This window comes from Pelecanus crispus, chromosome 1, assembly GCF_030463565.1.
Source record: "Pelecanus crispus isolate bPelCri1 chromosome 1, bPelCri1.pri, whole genome shotgun sequence".
In the NCBI taxonomy this organism is placed as follows: domain Eukaryota; kingdom Metazoa; phylum Chordata; class Aves; order Pelecaniformes; family Pelecanidae; genus Pelecanus; species Pelecanus crispus.
The window spans coordinates 83503300-83527836 of record NC_134643.1 but is presented as its reverse complement, the minus strand read 5'-3'; positions in this window follow the sequence as shown (position 1 = coordinate 83527836).

Below are 24537 nucleotides of genomic sequence, written 5' to 3'. Positions count from 1 at the left end.
CTCCTGTGCTAGCTTACAGCTGGGACCAGAAGATGCCAAGGTGCTATTTAGCCTTTCAGGCTGGTGAATGTTTTTGGATTATGAGTAGAAGGTGGTCATTTTTTGTAAGCTTTGGCCTGCAATGAAAAAAATTCTCCTCCATTTTACATTAAAAAGGGCAGACTATCTAACCATTCCTTTGAGAATAGGAGAGGAATTAATTCTTGCATTAAGGTTAGCATAAATACTCGGAGAAGAGAAAATGTATGCTCCCTACTGCAGCTGCTGGTGGTTGCTCTTTCCTTCTCATTTCCATTAGAGGGTGCCCTTGTTTCAAAAATTCCCCAACCGAGGGTTTCTGCCATCAAAGAGTTGCCTTTAAAGCAGGTCTTCAAGTTAGGTGGTCTAGTCCAGTTGCTAAATGCTAAGCAAGGTAGGAGACAGCATGATTAAATAAGATAGCATTACTTATTTGCCTTGCTGTACAAGTCAGGAGCGCTTCAGACATTAAAGATCAAGAGGCAGCAGCTGTGTAGAAACTGTTCTCCTTGGAGTCACTCATTACACAGACCTTGCACAGAGCCTCACCAACTGGCTAAAACCACTTTTCACAGTTTCGTTCCTTCTCTCTTTTAAAAGGAAGAGGCAAAAGGACTGTTTACATTTGCCTTTTGAAGTCCATTTAAACAAAAGCCTTCCACTTCGTACAGAAGATTGGAAAGAAGCTGAATCTGATATTTATAAGACTTTACAAGTAGGTGCATTTTAAACAACCCAAATAAAGCACAAAAAGGCACAGGATAGGGTTTTTTTACTGTCACATTGGCAATGATGACTCAATGAAATCTATTCTGTGCTGGAAGAGGAGATGCTTGATCTCCGCAGCTGTCCCTCCTGATACCCTGCATACAACAGCTTCCTTCCCACAGAACCTTCAATCTAGAATGCAGCAGAACATTACCTGGGGGGGATGCTGGTGCTTTGCAAAAGGCACAATACAGCCACTTGGTACATGCTTCCTGTGGCAACTAATTTACATTCCTTTCTTCACTTCCATTCTTCCCTTCACTGTTTCTGTAGGTCATGAGAATTGCCCTCAACAGCCCTCAATTGCTGGCCTTCCTTTTCACCCCAGCACCTGGTGTCATGAAGCCTGTAGCTCAGCTCCATCCTGACAGTCCGTATGGATGCATTTTTTAAGTGCTCAGACTTGAATGATTGTAAAAGAAGACAGCAACAATAACAACAGGTTCCTGGAAGTACAGTGTTGGTTAAGCACTGTCAATATTTGAGAATCTCACAGCTAAACATGTCTGCATCTGCCTCAGAAAAGAGACAGTTGACCCTTCAGGCACTGGGGAAGGCTCACCCCCACCCCCGCCAATATCCAGCTGCAGACTAAGGAGAAACAAAACTCTCCCACCGCTTCAGTTGCAAGCTGCTGCATTTACAACTGACACTCCTGGCTATGATTTCTTCTAGCATTTAGCAGCAGCTGTGCCCCCAGCTGGGAGCTTTCACTTTCTATTTTTAAAATCAGTGAAATCAGGAGCATATGGGGCCTATAATTTACCATGTATTTTTAATAATAAAATCCACTCAGCAGTGTATCCGACTGTAATTCTACCCTGGAGATGCTTTGCTGCCTAGAAGATCCTTTATCAGGGCTTAATATACCTGATTATATTGGGTGTGTGACATTCTCCACAACTTGCTATCATCAAAGTGTGCAGTATATCACACAAAAGCCTATGCCATTCAGGACCAGGCTCGGAAGCAAATAAGTGACAACAGCTTCTCGCTTCGGTGCAAAATTGGAAATCATGCATGACAACCAGTTACCTCCAAGATACCTTCTTATTTCTGTGTTATGACAATAGTTAGTGAATAAGATATATTAGGATTCATGGCACATTTGTGCATGTAAGTTGTTTGCACATTTAAGTGCATATATATTTTAAGCAAAGCTATATTTTCAGGGGGCAACTATTTCAAGCTAGAAGACAAAGCCAAATAGGAGAATGAGGAAGAGAAAGAATTTAACTAGTCTCCAGCTAGGGGTTAGAAGAAAACTGAGATGGATGACAAAGAAAGAATATAGGTGATATAATTTTTGCTTCGCATAAACAAGAAAACAAGTCTTTGGGAATTACAGAGTCAATCATGTTGTTCTGTTTTTCCCCTTGCCCCTTAAAACCAAGATGACTTTTCTTCATTTCAGTAGAGGTCTACAGCATAATCTGGATGTCCATCAGAACTAGGCCTACTCCTGCCTTAGGCTGCTCTAATCTTTGCATTGAATGGTTTTGGCATTTTTTTTAATGAAATCAGGAGAGTTATACTGATGTATAACTGGTAAGAAATGCTAGAATGGCAAATCATGCCGGTCCTGAAAGTAAGGTCTTGAAAGAAACATGGCAGTTTCACAAATGTGCTTTTCAAGCACATTTACATAAGGAGGTAAGCAACTAACTATACAGCAACCCTTCTGGTGTTCCCATGTGTGTAAAGATTTTAGGTTTTGCCAAAGGACCTTTTTATGTCAATTGCCTTCCATGTGTGAGCTTAAAAGGCCATCCAGAGCTTTCTACATTTTGTCCCATGGATGCTTAGAAGGCCTAAGTAGGCTTATGACATTCTGTTTATGAATGATCTCTGACTTTCAGAAAGTACCCATTTCTCATTCATTTTACCTTATTATGATCCGGTGGAATCAGATAAGCCTTGAAGGTTTGCCTTCAGGGACTATCCATCCTCCTTTGTAGTGCCAACACAGAGGAAACACATATCTCTGAGATGCCTCTGAACTGCAGAGGCACCAGCTCTTGCACAGGCTTCTTTGACATTCTGTCTATAAATGCTGCTGGACTAAGCTGTCAGCCTAACAGGCTTTCCTATTCCTGGAGATATTATGTAAATTAAAACCTGGTCAGGTGTCCATCACTGGTGTACTTGATGATCGCCTTATTATCAGTAATAAAATGAAGCTCAGCTACAGTTGGTGGTGATCTACTTTAATGACCAATGAAGTTTATATTAAGTTTCTCAGTAGTGTTTATATTAGACTACTACACTGTATCAAAATTGTTGTTGTTGCTGCCTGGAATGGAGAGTGGAGAAAGGGGTAGAAAAAAACCTGCCTACCTACCTGTGTGGAAGCTGTTACTTGTCATATCCCATTTATAATTTCACATACTATATTGCAGGTGACAAGAACAAATGTTCAGAATGATCATTTTAGGGCCTTAAAATCTAAGGATCTGTGAAATGATCGCTTTGATTTAGTGGCTTGAGGATGAATGAGATGGGCAATGAGTTCTGTTCTCAGGACTAGAACGTCCTGGCAGGACAGCCGGGGGAAGCTTGCTGAGCTGCTGCCTAGCTCGTAGGTATAAAGAGAAGCCAGCATCTAAGATGGAAAAGCCAGCACCTTTCAACAGCTCTAAATTAATGTGAAATAAAATGTCAAATAGAAAAGCCCGGATCCTGTTGGCAAACACCAGAAATGGAACAAAACCAATGAGAACAATGTGGACAAAGCTACTGAGCTGAACACCCATAGAGATTGGAGCCAGAATTGTTTTCCTAGTGCAATCTTCCTTGCTGTGAAGCTTTTATGAATGCAATTGCTGACTGGTTTAACCCAAAGGTTAACTGGTGTGAAGCAAACAAATCCTCATAGCATCATACTTGGCCTCTGCTCAGCCATCAAGTTCTGTTTGTCTCTTATTTGCTTCTCCTCTCAAACCATTTCTGACTTCATGGTCTTGGGGTTTTTTTGTTAGTGGTTTTACCTTTCATACTCAACCAGTTGTCTGTAAAACTCACCACTAATAATTATCACTGTTTAGGGTGATACCTATTTACAAGGGCAGTGCTCATCATCCACAGCCATCTTGTTAGCTGAACTTAGTAAACAAGGCTCTGGAGAACCCAGCAAATGCTTTAGCTTTTAGATCATTAGACTGCTCTCCTCTAGCACTATCTGACGCAGATACAATTGACTCACTTAAAAGACCGAACTGGAAACTGAAAAATAATAATTACTGGCTAATAATGTCCCATATTTGAACCTGCTTTGGCAGTGGGATAGATAAGATTACTTAATAGGGCTTTCCCATCTCTGGTTTCTAAATTCCCCATTGATTTCAGGAAATGGTGAGTCAATAGGTTAGCAGATACTTCTGTTTGTCTGTTTTGCTGGCTCCTTTATTTAGTCTATATCTCTTGGTTACTCTGGGAATAAAAGAAAACCCCAAAACATATGATGCAAGTAGGAAGACACAGAGGTCAAAGCCAAATGAGGTTAAATAAAAATTTCTTATGGTTCAGAAGGTAATGACTTCTGAGCTGCTCTTCAGGTTGTCTGGGGGATCTGGCTCAAAAATTATTTCTTCTTCCTGAACCAGACGCATGGTTCAGAAACAGAGTTTTCATCCATGTCAAACGCCTTCCATATCGACAGCAAATTGACTGGCTTTCAGACCACAAAGGCAGCACCCTGCCCGTAGCTGGACATGCATAAGGATAGCCTGATTTTTATTAGTTAGGACAGGAAAGTGAAGGATTAGCAGTTGGAGTAAAAGTTAGTGAAAGTCCTGGGATAGTTTGTGTACAGAGATACACACAACCTTGCCAATGCATGAGAAGCTTTCTTGTGGTGTTTGAAGTCTGAAGCTTTCCTACACAGAGGTTACTAACTGGTTTCATTTCTCTGACAAACACAAACCTCCTAGGAGTTAAGAAGAAAGTAACCTAGTTATTTGCGCTTTTTGACCTGAGGTGGAAGTTCAGCTTATGTTCCTGGCATTGAATCAGTCTCAAAGCAGCTATCTTCTGTGTCACATTTACAGTGATGTTCCAAGAATAAAAAAAGACAAAAGAGCTCACCCATCTCATAAAACATGACTTTGAGGTAATTAAACCCTCTGGTAAAACAGAGAAACAGGAATCAAGGCTGAATAGTGGGACAGAGGCTTCAAAATGTCAGAACTGCTGGTACAAAAGAAAGAAACCAGACCAATGCACCCCTTTCTTAGGATCATAGAATCATAGAATCATTTAGGTTGGAAAAGACCTTTAAGATCATGAAGTCCAACCATTAACCTAACACTACCAAGTCTGCCACTAAACCTATTAAGGGCAGAATGATAACTAATTGTCTCCTTCTACACCAGGAGAGGCTACCGCTCTGATGAAGCAGTGGAAGGGAAGAGGTATTGAAGAGATTCTGAGCAAAACTGTGAATGTGGATGTCTGCAGCAGGCAAGGCAGCACACGGCAAAAGGTGCCAAGCTGCTCCTGTCAAGCTGGCACATCTACATGGTACAAAGTCTTTCTGTGATACTAGATCAAGTCCAGAAGTACAGCTCAGCAGCCTTACCTCTCCTGCTTATTCCATGGCGCAGTGAAAATAAACCCATTGTACCACTGAGGCTGAAATGCTGAGCCATTATTTTTCTTTCATAATGTCCGTTTCCAAGCTGGCTATATTTCTGTGCCAGGGATAATGTGGGTAACATTCACTGTGAAACACTGGCAGCGGGTGGTTTTCTAGGAGGCTTCTCTGCTCATTGGCAAAGAGAAAATACCTCCTTCACACCACCACACATGCCCTACCAGAGGAACAAAGAACAGAGCAGTGCCTTCTCCAGATGTACACTTGCCAGGTCAGTCCTTTAAAGGGCCTGCAAGTCCCCGAGAGCACCCAAAGCACTGCCTTGAATACCATATATATCCTAGATTACAAGATGCATCCATGCATGGATGTGCAGTCCTCCCACCAAGACTGCATGCCTGCAGCCTCTTCTGAGCCTCTGTCCCAGGAGGAAACTGCTCCTGGGCTGCATGTCCAACAAGAGCCCTGAACAACACAGCATGACGTCACCAGGGAGCATTGACAATGTCACCGACTGGTTGTAAACTGTGAAACTGGAAAGCAATATCCCTCTTTCTCCACCTTACCGCTTCCAACTCTGCCTCTGACTGTGGTATCATCTGCTCAGAAACCGGTCAGGGGAGCTCTGCGAAACAGATCTCTGCCTCTTACAACAGAGGCTGAGGAGGGAGGGAGATGCTCTGCATTAAGCCTGTTTAGAAAGATTAGAGAGTAAGGAATATTAGGATATTTTGTTTCCTACCTCTCTTTGCACAAGTAAATGAGGTCTAAATGGCTCCTGAGATGAGACAGAAGACCTCAAGTTAAGCACTTTCCAGAAAGTAAGCAAGCAAGCCCCCCTACCCATGCCCCTCCCCAAGTCTGCCTGTTAATGTAAATTTTCAGGAATTATCCTTTTAAGAGATAAAGGGGAGAGAAGGAACAGAGAATATGATTGTGCCTTGCAGCCAATTTGAGAGGGGAGCCAAGCTGGGTTTGGCATAATGCCAATTTGCTAGCTCAAATTTCACCTGTAAAAGCCCTGTAGACATTAAAAAAGCATTCATTATCCACCCAGACACAAAAACCTTATTATGCTCTATTTTTCTAATTCTGCTAACTATGCATGAACTGTTCCTGCTGAAGGACAGTATTACCTGCTTCCTTTAGATTACTTGCCGATCACAGCAGCTCATGGGGTTTTGTTTTTAATGAGATGGAAGGTTCTTTAACTGGACTTCTCCCAAACGACCATGGACCTACATGCGTGGATTCCTGGTTCCTCTCTAAAGGGCTCATCTACAAGCATGAGCTCAAGGTCTGCTCATCTCCCCCACTTCTTGGGACATTCATACACAACAGTCAAGTGACTTGTTGCTTGTAGCCATATGAGTTCAACTAGAATCCAGTAGCCCCTGAGTGAGGCATTTTCCACCATTTCTGTGTATAACAAACATTGTGCTGACTATCAAAGGATACTAAATTTCTTCCATAATGTATTTAGGCATTTTTGTACAAATTTGCTTTCTGCATGCTACAGAAAGGTCTATCTTGAATTTACAGATGACTGTAGACATCCCTATTAAAAGGTGTCCTGGTTCCAGCTGGGATAGAGTTAATTTTCTTCCTAGTAGTGGGCACAGTGCTGTGTTTTGGATTTAGTTTGAGAATAATGCTGATAACACACTGATGTTTTAGTTGTTGCTGAGTACTGCTTATGCTAGTCAAGGACTTTTCAGCTTCTCATGCTCTGCCAGGTGCACAAGAAACTGGGAGGGGGCACAGCCAACTGATCCAAACTGATCAAAGGGGTATTCTATACCATATAATGTCATGCTCAGTGTATAAACTGGGGGTGTTGGCCGGGAGGCTGCAATCACTGCTTAGGAACTCACTGGGCATCGGTCAGCGGGTGGTGAGCGGTTGCATTGTACATCACTTAGTTTGATGATGATGGTTATTATTATTATTTTCTGTGTCGTTTCTGTCCTATTAAAATGTCTTTATCTCAGCCCATGAATTTTACCTTTTCTTTCTGATTGTCTCCCCCATCCCACTGCGGGGGCGCAGGGGAGAGTGAGTGAACGTCTGTATGGTGTTTAGCTGCCTGCTGGGTTAAACCACAACAAAAGGCTTAGCTGAACCCTAGAATTAGATTTATTTCAGTTCTACACATACTTTTATTAGTACTTTGGCTTCAAGAGGAAATGTGTTGTAGCTACCCTTAGCCATGACATCACAGCTGCTAGCACAGCAATAACCTCTAAGCACCACAGTTAGCGCTTTTCCCTAAGCAAAGGCAAGTGTTGTATCTGGTGGTCAGATGCTAACATGAACTTTGGCAGTGAATTAGTAGTCTGCATTGCACAGGTGCTACTCTGGGTGTGCTCCCTGCCAGTTACAGGAAGGAACTAGGATCCTTGTGATCTGAAGACAGCAAGTCCATCAGATTACCCAAAGGAGTGCGTAGGCAGGATCTTCTCTCAGCTAACACCTGGCTTTGTTTTGGTCAGATGACTAGCAAGACATTTCCACCCAAGTTGCACTGTTGCAAAATGCCACCAGTTGTTCTGTGGCTACTATGCAAAACCCTTACACCAGAGCCACACTGCTAGGAGAGGTGTAAGTGTGTAGTATATGGCAATGAATTTGCTCTGAGGATGGGGTTCCTAGAGAGGTGGCATGTTCTTGTTCTGTGAGCAGCCAAATGCCTCCTCCTGCTCATGCATGTATGTGACAGCTGCTGCCTGTTCTAATACCAGAGCCAAGTGCTTTTGGGAACCTTCGCTCTAAGGCATGTTACAGCTTATCCCTCAAGACCCAAAGATAATTTGGGAGCCCATTTTTTTTCTAAGGTACTTCAGTTTGCATACACTCTTCTGTGCAGCCCTGATTTCACAATACCAGGCACTGGCAGTGAGCAATGCTTAACAAAACACCTAAACACTACCCAGATTCCTGCAAAGTGAAAGCACAACAGAAATAGCTGGGTAGGGCAGGCTTTTCTTGCCCTGGCTAAAGGCATCATGCACCAAAGGGGTTTTTCTCTATGCAGACTCCTTAGAAGAGACTAGGACAGTATAGTCAGAGGGACACAGTCTTGGTAGATGTATCACCTCTTATTTGGAAACCCAGGTCTGAGACTGGACAGTTGGCAGGCCAGTTGGCTCCATCCAGTATAAGAGGGTCCTGGAGCCAGAGAGAAGTTGCGATGCGATGCTAAGTGAAGTGTCAGCCCTGCAGTGAGGGGCTGTGAGACAGGAGCCAGCTGAGTGAATCTTCAACCAGACACTGTGAAACTTGGCAGGTCTGGGATTGGCACTGCAAAACTGTTGCAAAACTAGCCTGAGGCGAGAGCAGTGTGTATGAAGAATCTTGTATTTCCCGTACTTACAAAGACTACAGAAAAAACACCAGCCCCAGGCTTTCTTCATCTCTATGGTCACTTGAAAACTATAGCAAAGCTGTTTTTTGAGGCAAAGACAAAAACCTAGTGAAGTGAATGGAGAAGATCTGATTGTTTTCCTGTAGCTTTTGGTCTGTTCCACTCCAACTAGGTGGCTGAATTCTTGTTAAAGAAATAGCATGGCAAATCTTTGCACGCACATGCATCACATGTGAGGATTAAAACAAATGCTCTTCAATCCCATGTTTATTTCTCCAAAGGGCATGGAGTGAAATGGCAAGAAAAGTCTTGAACAATGAGAAGTATTTGGAGCTGGATCCCCTGCAGACACTTCCAAAGGTTCTTTCCCTCCATAGCTGCTGCCTTCTCCCACACTTGGCTGTTATCTGTTTTTCCTCTTGATCCCTAGTAGTCTTTTTCACACAAGTTCCCATGCTGTATGCTTACAATGCTACAATTTAAGAGTAGGGGAAAAGAATTCCTATTTTTAGTTCCAGAATATAAAATGTTATCTAGGGACAGGTCATTTTGCCCTAAGTGATCAAGCAGAAAAAGGATATGGCAACAAATAAAACCTTAGAAAGGATATTCATGTGGTTAAGGCATTAGCCTGTTAATTTGGGAGATTTGTGTTCCTTTTCTGGCTCTCCTACAGTCTCCTTAGGCCCCTCATGGGTTAATTGCTGTTCCTCACTTCTCTTCCTGTAATATGGGGATAATGCTAACCTATCTAACAGCGGTGCAACGAGGATAAATTAATTACTGTGTGACAGATTTTCAAACACATTAGTGCTTACTGCCATAACAAAGCCTTTTATATAAACAAATACTCCTGGGAAAACAAGAGGCTGGGTTTAAAGGTTGCTTTTGAGGTAAATTCCTATACCAGCACTCCCACCATGGGCACACACGCACACCAAAGGAAAAAAATAGGACAAATGTACGGTGTCATGCTTTAAAGGTCTTGAAAATCAGTCAAATCTGTAAAATGCTAAGGAGACTTAATGCAATACTTACACATCCTGGGGCTAATTCTCAGGAATGCTGAGTACCCTCTGCTCCCCACTGACTCTGAGTTGTGGGCTCTCAGCAAATTCAGATGTAAAATAATCATTTAGTGAACAAAAGACATTTGAATGAAGCCTTATTCCTCAGTCTGCATATTTTTACAAATGCACATAAGAAGTTCCACCAAGATCAACTGCTGTACCTTCTGCATGCTAGGTGCAAAACTTGGAGATCTGTAGCTTAAAATACCAAACAAGGTAGGAATTATTTCTTTTCTTCCTATCTTATTCTTGCCCCCCAACCCATGCATATGTCCTTGTGTGGCTCCCAAGAACACAGTCAGGAAGGGAAAAAGGGTGAGGATTTTGCCATTATTTTCTCCAGTCTCTAGGATGACCTTGGGCGTCCCCTTCCCTCTCATATGCATCCCTGAGTCCCAAGAGCTTCACCAGCATGTGAGCACGCTCCAGAAACCACTGATGGATGGGAATCCTTTTCCCTTGCACCAGTGTTCCTCCGTAAGGTGCTGGGTGAAGGACGTTATTTTCCACCCGGTCAAAATCAATATGACAGCTTTGAGTTGGGGAGGTGTTTGGTCCTTTCTCAAAAAAAGCAGCTGGTTTGTTTCTAGTTGAAAATCGAGCTTAATTCCTCTCTGGGCTGAGACAACTTTTAAAACTCAATTAACAATAACACCTGGCTTTTGGGGATGTGATTGAACCAACGCTTCCCTGTCTGAAAACACTTAGCCTTTGAGGAAGTTAATATCCAGACCTGTGCTCAGTATGTAACCGTAGTTAAATGCTTCCTTTGAGGGTGTGTGGAAGTCAGTTTTTATAGGTGCAGAAGAGGCACCAAGGTGCGATGGTGTGAACTGCTAACCAGGGAAGCGGTGTGCGACTGGACTTGGCCACACAGAGGCTGGCGGGCCAGAAGGCCAGCGCGACACCGCAGTGGGGTGCAATGTGTCACCACTCCCCTCGCCGGCAAGGTGTCCAGCCAAGCCCCAGCGGATCAAAACCTGAAAAACAAATCAAAGTAAATTCCAGCCTGAAAGGCACACAAAGCTCATGCCCAGTACGTGAACCCCCATCCTTCATCCACGCATCATGGAACATTTGTTTGTAGCAGCGCGCGCTGAGCGCGCAACGCACTGGAAGGGAAATACCGGAGGGGCAGTCAACACTGCGGTCCCTGTTTGCCAACCGGGGCGCGCTCCTTCAGGCTTGGCTGCATCACCACTCCTCGCTGGTGACCAGCTTTGCCTCAGACCCACCTCAGAGCTCTCTGTTTTTTTTGGCGGGGCCTGCGACCCCGGGCAACCCAGCCCGGTGTTTGAGCCTTGCCCGGCGCGTTGCAGAACGGAGAACACATGTTTTTTTGTTTCAAAGATATTGCTTAAAATAACTCCATCTCTAGAAAGTTGAAGTTGGACACCACCACCCCCCCACCCCCCACTTTCCCCTTGCTCTCCCCTCTTTGCACAGCTGTGGCTCCCATGAGGACGCAAAGACATATGTGCCATGAGGATCTGGTTATCATTCCTCCTTCCCACCCCCCCCGCCAAAAAAGAAATATATATATATATATATATATATATAATCTTTCTCTGAGCTGCTGGACAACAGCAAGCATCTGTGAGAAGAAGGGGGGAAGGAAAGAATTGGCTGAAAAACTTCCCCTGCCCCCTCTCCCCCCTCCCTGTCATCCTGTGCTCTCTTCAAACACGTTTTTAAACATACCAGTTTTGGTCTGGTTTCCTGGATGGCACATCTTCGTGTCTAGCTGGGCTCCATCCATTACCTCATGAGACAGGGTAGGACCAAGGTGACAAGATTGATGAAACATTTTGAGCAAGGGGAATGGGTGAGGAAACCCTCCCAGGACAGCAGTGGAAATGGGGCAAAGGAGCACTTTTATATTTTAAAGTCATTGAGCAAATCTGTTTCAGCAGGGAAAAGGTAATTTATATTGTAGAAAGATAATTTGGCATTCCCTTGTGTTTGTCCTACCAAAATGATGAGCTGACTAGTTTCATTTTATTTTATTTATTTTTTATTTTAAATTCAGTACCTGAATTTGTCCATGTTTCATTTTTTTTGTGGTTTGGAGGGGGGTGAGTTGAAATGCCTGCTTTACCTAGAGTTCAGAAGTAACCAAGTTACTTCCACTTCTGGAGGGTCCTATATTTTATTCCAAATTGGCACAAGATCTGTTCAGTTATTCTTAGCCTTGCTGACACCTTTTTGCTTTTGTTACATTAATGCATGGATGTGAAGAGGGAAGGGACTCTGAGTTCTGGATCCTGTTCCACTGAGCTGCTAATTCACATTAAGAAAGGTCAAGTCTAATAGAGCACTGCCTTATGCTGAGGCCAAGAGGAAAAGGAATTCATTTGAAAACTCACTTTCCAGGTGTATTAACCCCTTCAGGTGCCATTAGGCTGCATATGTGTCGCAGCAGCAGCTCTTTTACGGAGGAGCCCAGATAAACTGGCTTATTACTCAGCTTTCAACTCCAATTCTCTATAGCTCAGATCACAGCTCTGCTACAATTCCTACTGCTTCTTAATCTCACCTTGTATCAGGCTGTTGCCTGCCAGGACTAAAGACACTCCTCTCTACCAGTGTGTACAGTTTGTACACGTCTGTTTATATATCAGGACATTCTATGCAGAGTGAGGAAAGGCAGCAAAACCAGCTATACAGGATCATTTAATCAAAACTTTTTGGTTTTTGTAGGCAAATGCAAAAGTACCCTCACAGGTGAAGGGGAAGACTTTTGCTTCTTCAGAAAAGCTTGAAGGGTGAGGAGTTTCTATGCAGAGGCAGCTGATCTTTGCTACTTTTATTCCAGCATGATGTGCAGTAAAGGGCCTGAGTAGCCTAGAGGTACTGGCTTCTGAGGAGCATCTGCCTGAAACCCTACATACGTGGCTGTCAAATATGAAAAGGAAAGAGAGAGGAAGGCTAGATGACTGCTCAGAAGGTGCTCAAGGAGATGGAAACAAAGTTTACCATTTGCTAGCTGATGGACAGAAACACATCTGTTTATCTTGAGCAGGGGTAAGAGGTATAGGCAATGGAAGAAAATTTACTTTTGTTAAAACAGAGAAATACAGATCATAGTATTTGGCCACATCACAAAACCTGAAGCTCATTTGAACACTTTAAGAAAACAAAACTCTAGGCTCAGCCTCAAGGGAAAGAGCAAACAATTTACTTTTCACTCTGCCTCAGTTCAAACCAAGTTAAGAAACCCTCTACTATGAGAGGTACAGAACATGATGAACAAAAAAAGCAAAATCACCACTACCAGAATCTGGGTGGTTCTACGCAGAGCTTGGTATTGATCTGACTTCCGCAAGGGAAGAGCCCCAGGAAGTCTAGTGAATGTAAATGCACAGCCAATATTGGCTTGCAGTGCCCAAATTAACTTGTTAAAATGCAAAAAGACTGCAAAAGGAAATGAAAAAAGCCCCAAGAGAGATGTCCCATCTGTGTATATACTACTCTTTCAGGATGTCTACTTCTACAGGGGATCTTTTTCATTAACCTCAAAACAGTTCATTTTCAAATCTTCTTTTTTGAAGAGGAGCTACTTTAGTGGTGGGTTTTTCTTCTAAACAGATGAAGTTTAATTTATGTCCCCAGTGAGACTATATGTGTGACATAGGCCAAATTTTTAATATATATTTCTATGCACATGGAAACATAACAGTTCCTGAAACATTTAATGAAAGCTGTGTATGATCTCTTCTAAAGCTTCTCTGGACAGTGGCAATCTCAAATAAAGCATAGAGCTAGCACTGGTGTTGACACAGTACACAAGAAAAGCTATGCCTTTCTTCATGAGCAAGGGCAGGAGAGAAACCACATTGACCAGGTGATATGACAGGAGACAGGGGTGATGTTGCGGAGGTGTCTCTGGAGAGCAAAGGGATGAATCCCCAGCTGGTGGTACACGGTGCTCTTCATCGGCACTGCCCTTTTCCAGGCACTCTGATGCCCCATGAGGCTGGCAAGCACACTCCCGCCAGGAGGGGAACTCCCTCAGTGTTGGCTGGGAGAAGAAATTCAAGTCTTCGCCTTGTGTCCTTCGAGAAAACAAGAATCTCTCAGTTTGCCTTTATGAGATTTCACATTTCATTCCAGCTGGAGGGGAAAAGAGAGAAAAAACACACCCTTTTCTTAGCCAGGCTGGAGGTTGTCTGTGCCCACAGGCTGTGACTGTAGGTTATTCCATCATGGTTTGAGTGTACCCCATTTCCCACCCCTGCCGAGAAAGTCTCAGTCCCAGGGGAAAGCAGCACATCCTATGGTGTAAAGGCCTCAGAGGTAGGCAAAGTGCGATGTCTGGCTGAAACAGGCTTAGTGCTGCTCCATTTGGCACAGATGATGGTAAGGTTCCCCTTTGGCTTGCCAAGAGGGGCTGTTGCCTGCAGAGCACCTTCAGCACGTAGCTCAGCTGCGATAATACACATATTTGGAAAGTCTGTTTGGGTCCTTCGTCAACGGTTATTAGTTACACAAAGGCCAAGGCACTTTTGCGCAGAATCAGAAATCCTAGAAAGCATCCCGAAGCACAAAGTTGTTCAAGATCTGAACTATTTCTGGGGAAGAGGCTGAGTTCAGGGCATTACAGACTGAGGATGCCAAGTCTGGATCCAGACACAGCTTTCTGGGAAGGATGGTCATGTCGGGGACTGCAATCTCTTCCCTGAAGGAAATAAGGGTGAGATATACAGTTCAGATATTGCCACACCTTATGTGTTCATAGATGTGAGGCTCCAGGTGAGACCTGTCTGCTTAAATCAACCAAGGACTCCCCAGGTGCAGGGACAGGACAAGAGCCAGTGGTCCAGCTGCCTTCGCAGCCCTCTCTAGCTTTGAAGGGCAGGATTGGCTTTGGAGATGGATGGGAACCAAGGTGGGACCAAGATGGGAACCAAAGTGAGCACTAACTGTGTGGCAGTGGGAGAAAGCAGGAGGGTCCAACAAATGCCACCCTGAAGTCCCAATTCTCCCCAGTTGTCCTTAATGTGCTGCTGTGAGTAAAATACTTGGAAAATGGCATTTCGTGTCACCCCTCTCTCTTCTCCCTCTGCCCCCCCCTCCACCCCTACCTCCCTCCTGGGTAAGAAGAGAGCGTCTGTTACAGCAGTCTGGTCTGCACTAGTGGGCGGGTAAGTGGTTTCATGCAACACCAGCTGTGGGCTCCAGTAGGATTATGTTTAAACTCCTATATGCTATTTTCTCTACCTTCTGTTGTTATCCTACATTCTGCCGGGGCCTGCGGCAAGGGTGGGGAGGAGGGCAGGACAATTAGATTCAGAGCAATAATGATCATGATAAGGAGAAGAACTGATGCTGAATGCAATTCCCATTTCTCATTACTATGCTACTGTAGCTATGGTTTGGCTCTCCTCCTGGCCTTGGCAAACACGATCCACTTCATCTCCTGCTTCTCCTGTTGGCTGGGCTCCCATCCTCCTCTTGGCTCCTGCAGCCAAACTCCTGGCTGGCTGCAGTAATCCCACATAATATTTCACGCAAATTTATATGAAGCCCGTTACAAAGCTCAGCAAGGAGACACTGTTTCTTTTTCTTGATACAATTAATCATTTGTAGCTCTGCTCCAAGGACCAGACTGTCTCCCATGTAACTGCTCCTTTCTGTCAAAAAGGCTGAGAAAGTGCAGTACCCAGGGGAGGGCAGGGAGAAACCCGGCTTTCCCTCCGTCTCCTGAGCAACCCCAGGTGAAATCATGCCGACTCTTGCAAAGCCCCCCTCCCTTTCTCCTACCTGTCTCCCCCAGCACCTTGCTCCGGGTGGCTCCAAGGCAAGCGCTCGCAGGCAGCCCCCCGTCCCGCAGCCCACCCCACCCTCCCTGCAGCATGGGCTTGGCCGCCTGGGTTGCCCTCCTGTCTGCGCGATGACTTGGTGAACACGCTCCAGCTGCTCCCATTTCTCAGCCTGCCGCTGGGAATATTGTATGGGATTGCTCTTGCCTCCTTCGGTTCCCGTTGCTTTGTACTGTCTAGTTAATCTTTTGGTACAACTCCTTCTTCTGCCCTCCTCCCCACCCCGCCTTTTTGAAGTATTTCTAGTGTTGTGGCTGTTTTTTTGGAAAAACAGAAAGCTAACCCACAGTATAATGTTTCTGTGGCTAAACAGGAGACCCAAGTCTCTGGGCTTGTCAATCCAGGACCTCACACTAGTGCTGAAATTCAGAGAAACAGAAAAAGAGGATCTCTTTTTTGCTTGTAACTGTGGGTGTCCATCTCTTCACTCGGTATTTCCTTGCTTGAGTCCATCTGGCACATCACCCAGTTTCTCCTCTTCCTCCTAGTCTCAAATATAACGTCAAGAAGATAATTAAGAAACATACGCTTAACAAAAACCTATATCCCTCTTTTTAACATTAGGCACAGAAAGGGGTTGAAGGCTGTAATCTGTTTCAGTATGTTTTTTCTGATATTCCTACAAAATTCATGGTAGTCTGGTTCAATAGGAGATAGTAAAGGAAAAGGCAGTTTAATTATGTGTTTAATGATTCTGAAGAAAATTACTAGAAGAGCTGACTATTTATTTTTTAAGCTAAATATTCAGAAGGTCCCATTTTCCCTCCTAGAGCAAACTCAGGCCATGTGTGGTAAAAGAAGGAAACTAAATAAGAAGTTGGCCTTTTTCTATTCTTTCCCACCCCACAGTTTCATTATGAGAGTATGCTGCATTTTCTGAAGCACAACCACTGATTGCCGTTAAGTGAATTACTCTTGCCCAATAGCTGCAGTTCCTCTGTTCAAAGCATATTTCCCAGTTTCCAAGGAATTTGGGGAACAAATTTTAAATCTATTATACTCCAGAAATCTTTTCCAGTTGTCACAGGCTTACCTGCCAGATAAGTATTTCTTCTCAGCAGATAGTTATCTTTCACTGGCTCTCCAGGTTGATGCATTTCAGGATCCCATTTGCAATCTGAGGTTAGAACTATAACCAAAACAGTAGGAAGTGTGGTTGCAGTCATACCTCTAAGGTAAGGGCATTTCTGAAGGTCAAACTTGCATGACAGCTTTCTCACACCATTTTTGTGATACATTTTCTTCTAACTTCATTCAATATCTGAATGGCTGAACGGGCAGCAATGGTTGGTAGCATTTCTTTACAAATTGTGGCATCATGGTGAATATAAGTTAGATTGAACAGGCTGTGGAAGAAAGCTGTGGTATGAATCTAATATTTAGTATCATTTCATCCTCTGGTCTGGAAATCTCTGAACTGTTAATTGCGAGAGGATGGGACAGCATGTGAAAGGAAAGGTTACAGTTGGAAGAAATATGCACCTGTTTCTTATACCTTTTTGTAAGTGGATACTGCTGACCACTGCCAGAGACAAGATACTGAGACTGAGGGACCCTTTTGGCCAGTCTCCTTTTCTTATTGTCAAAGCTACAAAATCCTTGGGGGTGAGGGGTGGGGTGGTGGGTAATCTTTTGGTTTGGTTTGATTTGGATTTTGTTTGGTTTTTTGTTTGTGAGTTTTGGGGTTGGGGTTTTTTTCAGTCAGCAGTAACATACTTTTCTGTCAGTTGCATTTTTGTTTAGTTATTAAGCATATAAGTTATGCACACTATTTTCAAGTTTTGCAAATTTAAAGAAAAAAGTGATAACTGCTTTTCAGCTTCTATCACGTCTTTGTAAGAGCACTTTTTATCACCTTCAGGAATGGCCTACACTGTAGACTTTCATTGGAACAATTAGAGAAGTGAATTTTCAGGTCAATTTTGATAAAAGGAGAAGGAATTAAAACTAAGATAGAGTTATATACAGTGCTATATATTTTCCCCAACATATTTTTGGAGGATAGCAATTTCTTACCTCTCTTTTAGTAAAAAATACCACAACCTTTTGCTTTAGACTTAGGTCTGACCAAAGTTAGGATTAAACTGGTTATGACAGGACCCTGAATCAGCCAGAAGTTTGAGGCAGACTTGTTTGTATATTTTCCTTAAAGCAAGAACCCCCCCAGAACACCAGAAGGAATTTCAAAACTCTGGAGCTGGGATTTATGAGAACCTAAACTGAAGAAGGGATCTTTTTACGATGTAGAGAAATAAGATCTTCAGGTTAACTTGAACAAAAATAAAGGAATTTGACAAGAATTCTCCCTGCTGGTTGTGCAAGATGCCTGTTTCCCTCAGGTTTGCTCATAGTACAACATCATTTTGATGTGCAACATCTGCTTCCTGGGATACAGCAGATCTGCACAGGCTTCCCTAGGACCCTAGGAACAGCCCCTCTCTTTCCGTTGCCTGGGAGGCCTTGCTCTGTGTCTCTTCCCTGCTCTTCTCAGCAGTCCATGATTTTCTTCCCCACTCAGAGCTGATGCTTGCAGTCCCCCTACCCCAGGATAGATCTGTTTAGATACTCTCAGGGAAGGAGCAATCTTCACACTTTCTCTCTTGTCCAGCAGTCAGGACAAGGAAAAGAGACAGTTCTCCTTTCTATTGCCCAACCACTCCATCTTAAAGATGTATACCAAGGAAGACTATCTTGTACTCAGAAATAATAAGCTGCTAACAAATGAAACAGAAACGTCCTGTCACAGGATAGGAAAAACATCCTCAATTTTTGTTCTTTTAAAATAGTACGCTCTATACAGAACCCAGTTTGGTGTCCCCTCTCCCTTCCTTCAGCTTCTGACCAGTGTATCCTACTCTAAATATTCAGATCTTCACAAGATAACTGCCTGGTAACTGTTTTATATATCAGGAATTTCTTCAAGTGAGAAAACTGCACTAGTGTCTGTGTCTTCCTGTCCAGTGTCAGATGAAAAATTTCAATGACATGCTATGGCACACTGCTTTTCTGCACCTAGGCTCTGAAGCCTGCCTCATATGCTCTCAAGGGTGAATCATGAGGTCTGATCTTCATGAAAGATTTCTAAAGATACTGTTTCAATATTTGACTTCTTTTCTTCTTGTGTGGTAAAGAGAAAGATAGCATTGCACAAGAGCTGTTCATCTCTCAGGGAAGGAGCAGTAATTGTCTTTGATCACTATGGTTGGGGCTCCTTATTACTGGAGAGTGAATGTTGCCAGATGTGCTTGACCTGGACGATGTATAGACAAACTGAGGAGGGACTCCTGAGTCCAAACCAACCAGTACAGCATGAGAGGAAGTAGTTAGCCCAGTCTCTATTTCTGAGCCAACTGCATGTGATTTCAGGGCTACCTAGAGATTTAGCTTAAGTGCTGTCTTCCGTACATCAAAGATATGAATCCTGCCTGGATGATATAGAGAGCCATTGCCTGCAATATGATATATGCATCTACTTCAGACATGCCAGGAAGCCCATCTGTTTACTTAACTTTTTATGAAAGCAGTTGGGAGGAAGAGCTTCTATTTGACTGGGGAGTTATTTTATTTATTTATTTTCTCATATTTATAAAAACAAGTACAAATGATGTGAAAAAATAATCACTCTTTTGATAACAGAAGTTATCAAAATAGTCTTTCAAAGAGCAGTGTATAGCAACAGTAGTGACGGTGACACTACTAAGAATTCACAGCAAAACATGACCCACCACTGTTTGTTTCTAAGGAATTACCTTCACAAATTGCACTTCCTCCTTCTTTTGCCCTCTTCCTTCCCTGAGGCCATCTTTTTCCCAAAGCACAAGCTAAGCTTTGCCAGGCTTCTAGGATGCTCATAAACAGGATACAGGAGAAGATTAGAAGCAGGAACACACAGCATCTCTCCAAGCAGAGGAAAGCACATCACAGAGCTGTATGTCACAGGCTGTATCTGATGTCAAGTCATTTGATGGTGAGGGACGATGGTAGTTCAGAAGATGGAGGGGAGGTTCAGTGCACAGTGGCTGCAGAGCAAGCTTCTGGCAGGACTTCTCCCAATACAAAGCACTTGCTAGGGCAGCACATCACCAGCTGCAGTGCTGTGCTACTCCTTTTTCAGTATTCTGGGTGCCACAGGCTCTGTTTGTGACTTTGGGCAGTTCACTTAATGCTGCAATGTTTTAACATCCCCTATGTCTCTGGACACTGACAGAAAAGCCCTCTGGGAGTAAGGTCTGGCAATCTGAGATGTTACTTCTCCCAGGGATGACCCATCCCAACATGGGGCATCGCTGCTCTGTGGCAGAGGTAAAAGAATGGGCTCCAAGTTCTTGCCTTCCATCATCTTCATTAGTAATCTACTGTACTGCAGAAGAAGGAAAGCTTGCACTAGTATTTTGGACCTTGAAATGAGTAGTCTGAGCCATGGACATATGTCCTATCCCACCACTCCCTCTACTTAGCAGAAAACTCTGCCAGATGGCCATGGCATGCTAAAGCCATCAGTGCATGTGAGTCTGTGCCTTGAATAACCAAGTGGTGGCAGCTGGCTGCTGCACTGAATACACCATGACAGTAATAAAACTTCTAATGAAATAACACACTTTTCTTTATATCAGGACTGTTTTGAACAGCTTTTGGGGAGAAGTAAAAAAGGTTACTGCCATCTTGCCAGCAAGAAAAAAAGGGAGTTCATTTGTTGAGATGTAACAGAATTTTGGCCAGAAAAGAGGCTGTAGTTATTTGAATAATTTTACTTGTACAGGCACCCAGGTACATATGCTTTCATGGAAACTCTGGCTACATAACAGTATTAATTTTGGCTGAGTCCTGAGACTATTTTCAGAAGCTTTCAGAAATTTACAGGAAGTACCTTTCCTTTTCATTTATGTACAGTGCTATTGTTATTTTTTTTTTATTAAACAAATAAACAGAGATACTTTTACTTTGCTTCTACCAGATTTCATGCTAAGAAAGGAGGTGTGGTGGAGGGGAGAAAGATCTTGGCTAACTAGTTTAAAAACAAGGCTTATGGCAATCCGAAAGTTGAATGGTCTTTCTAGAAAACCTGGTCTTAAGAGCAGTGGTCTCCTCTGAGACTGCCTGGGCTACTGCTTGTGTTGTGGCAAAATAAACAAACAAACAGACTAAAGTAAAGATGAGAGGGTCTCCTGAGATTTGGGTCTTTCGCTGTCTCTTTCATGAGTAATGAATGGGGTGACCACACAGACTTGGAAAGCCCTGCAATGCTTGAATCTGCTGCTGACTTTCAAGCAGGCAGAGTGCAGGATTATATGGGATTCACTGGCAGTATTAGGGAGTCAATTAAAGGAGCTTCAAGGTAAACCAGGAGTTTTTATTACTCACACATAGGAGAAAAAAAAAAATTAACAGCTGCTCTTTACTCTCACCAGTGGTATGTAAGCAGAAACTTGAATTATACAAGAGAGTCCTAAGAAACTCCTGGAAAGGGCGTCTCTCCATCTTGGGTGTCCAGATCTGCTGTCTTGAGACCCTTTTATGAGTATGAATTCAGTTCTCAGCAGCAGTAGGGAAACTCCTGTTCAGTGGGCCTGTCTGAGGTGCCCATATATCCCAACGTACTTTCCCATTCACCTGGGTGGTCTCAGCCCCCTGAAAAGATGACTCTTTCTACTGAGAAATGACACACAAGGTTCATGGAGCACATGTTGGCCAGTATAATAATACAAGGTCTCCAAAAATAAGCGAGCTATGTTACACTGATCATGGCTCTTCTGTTTTCTCCTTGAGTTCTCTCAGCCTATTGTCAGAGCTCTGGTAATTAAGGCTTTAAGGACTTATTGGAGCAAGGAAAATGGGGACTTTCTTCTAAACTACACAGGGAGTAATGGGCAGAACTATTTACTAGGCAAAGGACATGTAGTCCTGTCCTCTGTGTCTGCCACAGAAGTCAAGACAGATCATTTTGACTGCATTTAGTGGCTACGGCACTGTTTCCCTCTTTGCTGCTGGCAAATTACTTGGGTACGACCTCTATTTCCCTATTTAAGTTCCTTCTTTTCTGCTTCATTGCCTCCCCTGAGAGGGTATCAGCAAAACTTTAAAGATCAGGCACAGACTTTGGATGTTTGGAATTAATCAAGACCTTCACACACTCTGTTCATGAAGGTAAAAGATACTATCCTTTTCTTAGCATGTGGAGGAGTATTTGAGGTAGTTGTGAAGATGGAAAACTTTGTAGAAGTGCCTCGTGTTGTAGAATTCGAATAGGTACTCTAAGCATAGCAGAAAGGGGAGATTTCTGTCTCCAGTGCTGTCATGGTCTGGTACCTTTCATGAGCAGCAAATACATTTTTCAAACCACTATAAAGAATAAAAAGTCAAAGCCGATAAACATTTTAAAATATACTATGAAAGAAAGCCAGCGTTAGAAACATACCATGAAAGAAATCCAATTCCCTTTGAAGCAGGCAACAGTATCATAAAGAGAGAAAAGTATAAGAAAAATGGAGAAAACTAAACCAAGTAATAAATGACTAAAAGAAAACCCAACCCTAGAGCTGAAACAAAAGGAGGCTGCATGCTGAAAACTGTGCATGTTAAAAGAGGAATTAAAACAAAACCAAACAATAACTTTGCAGTCTTCTCTACCAGCACAGAGCTTGTCCTGACCACAGTGCTCTGTGCCTGGTGGGAATGCAGAACAATGGAGGGCTTTGAAGATTAATGGTTGTTGGAGGGAGGGACTTGTTGGACTTTCCACAGAAAATAAGTTATAGATACTCAGCCAGTAAGAGGCCACAAAATGTCACTCAATATCAAGCCTAAAACATAAAGACTGAGGCCTTAGATTTGTTCTGTTTTCAACTAAGTGTAAGTTTCCCGAAGGAAACTAGATAGTTAGATATAGGAAATTTACAATAACCAGGACTGCTATTTATGAAGTGAATCATAATGACTAATCCTGAATCCATTAGGCTGGCCTTAGTCTTTTTTTCCCAATTGCAAATGGAAAGGATGTTTTTTGTTTTGTTTTGGTTTTTTGTGGTCAGAAATATTTGGCTTTCAGAAGAAAATCAAAGTTGCAGACGGTCATAAAATTTTGAGACCGGATTTATTTTGTTGAAGACCGCATCATATTAGAAGACAGATTTTTGAAGAGCTTCTTTTCCCCCCAAACAGATTCACCTCACTAACTGTTGAGCTTAGATGAATATCAGCTAAATCTCTTGATAGCTTAGAGATAGCTAATTATTCATGTCTGCTGTAAAAGTAATAAGGAATAGTGGATCTTTGCATTACCGTTTCATGTTGCCATCAGAACACCCTCTAACCATAGAACAACGTGATGGAATTACATACATACTTTCAGCTCTCAAGGGCTTGGGAGAGAAAGAGAGTTTGCTCATCATAAATCTGAGCAAAGACAGAAAAATAACCAGCTTTCTCAGCTTAATCAAAACCTATTCCCCTGAGGAAGGCCAGCAGAAGTCCTGTATGAAACACTGAGGAAAAGTCCCAGCAATATAGACACCATGGTGTGACTCTGAGCCACAGGTTCTTCCATTCTTGCTCCTTCTTTGTCCTGATAGAGGTACGGGCTTCAGGGTGCTGGCAATACTGAGCTGTAGATGGAGATGGCCATGGTTAAGCTGTGCAGTGATTTGTAGAGCAGCAGGTTACATGCTGGGTGATAATGAGCGACAGTTAATTGTTGAGTGCTCTGGAGGATAAGGAGCAGGCATAACCGTGGCAGGCTTCCTTCCTTGAATGAGGAGTTGACATTCACCATTAGTAAGAGGCTCAAATGCTTTCATCTTTGTCACTAATCAAAGGTACAGTACACAGCAGAGTCACTTTTCCTGCAGTGTTTCTATGACTTTCTGCTCTCTGAACCAGCTGGATTCAGAAAAAGAATGTTTTACGTTATCTGGCATACATCCATTGTCCACTTCCAAAAGACTATCTCAGGTGTGGATGATTTTCTCTGAAAAGTGGGATGTAAGTTTTATCCTGAATCAAATGCATAAGGCTGGTGTCCATAATACACAACATTACTGCAAATTGGAAAGGAAACCAACTTTTATTTCTCAGAGCTTGCTGACTGCCATGACATCTTGACTTGTTCCACACATTCCCTATACTCTACACAGAGCCCTGAGTAACCTGACACAGTGTCACAAATTAAAATAAGAAATATTGCTTTAATTAAAACATTAAAGTGAATTTGTTCAATAATTAGCAGTTGCACTTGTCAGGAAGGTGGTAGGGTCTACTGCATGTGTTGAGAGAGGGACCACAAGCTAACGTATACAACTATCTCCCTTGAGGGCATGAAGTAAATTGATTAAACAGTGCCACAGGTCACACTAAGATTTATAGCCAAGGTCTCTAATATGTTTTTTGAATGAAAGAGTAATACCCCTATGCTTTTCACTTCAAAATTTTTGGCAAGCTCCCTATTAACTCCACTCACATGCCAGCATGGTGGGCAGTACTGGGAGGGTACTTTATTCTAAGGTACTAAAATCTGTGATTAGGCAATGATTTATGGCTTTCCTTAAACTCTGAAGTGACTTTTTTTAATAGGAGTATTTTTGGCTGGGCTAATTGAAGTAAAAGTTGACTGATTTATGTTTTAATTTACAAAACCTTTTGCCACACCTTTAATGATGAAACCTCCTTCTTTTTTTTTTTTTCCACTGAGGCATATTTTCCATTACTGCTATGCCAATATGGCATTAGTAAAGCAGTTGCCATCTCAAACATCACTGAAAGGCTCCATTTCTTCTTGGAAGCTGTTTAAATTACATATTTTACCTCCTCTTTCCTCACCTCCATCTCCCCCCAAGCTGTAAAAAAAAGTATTCTTAGACATTTTAAAAGCTTGCATGAAGCCTTACCTTCTATCTTGCATAAAGTCACACA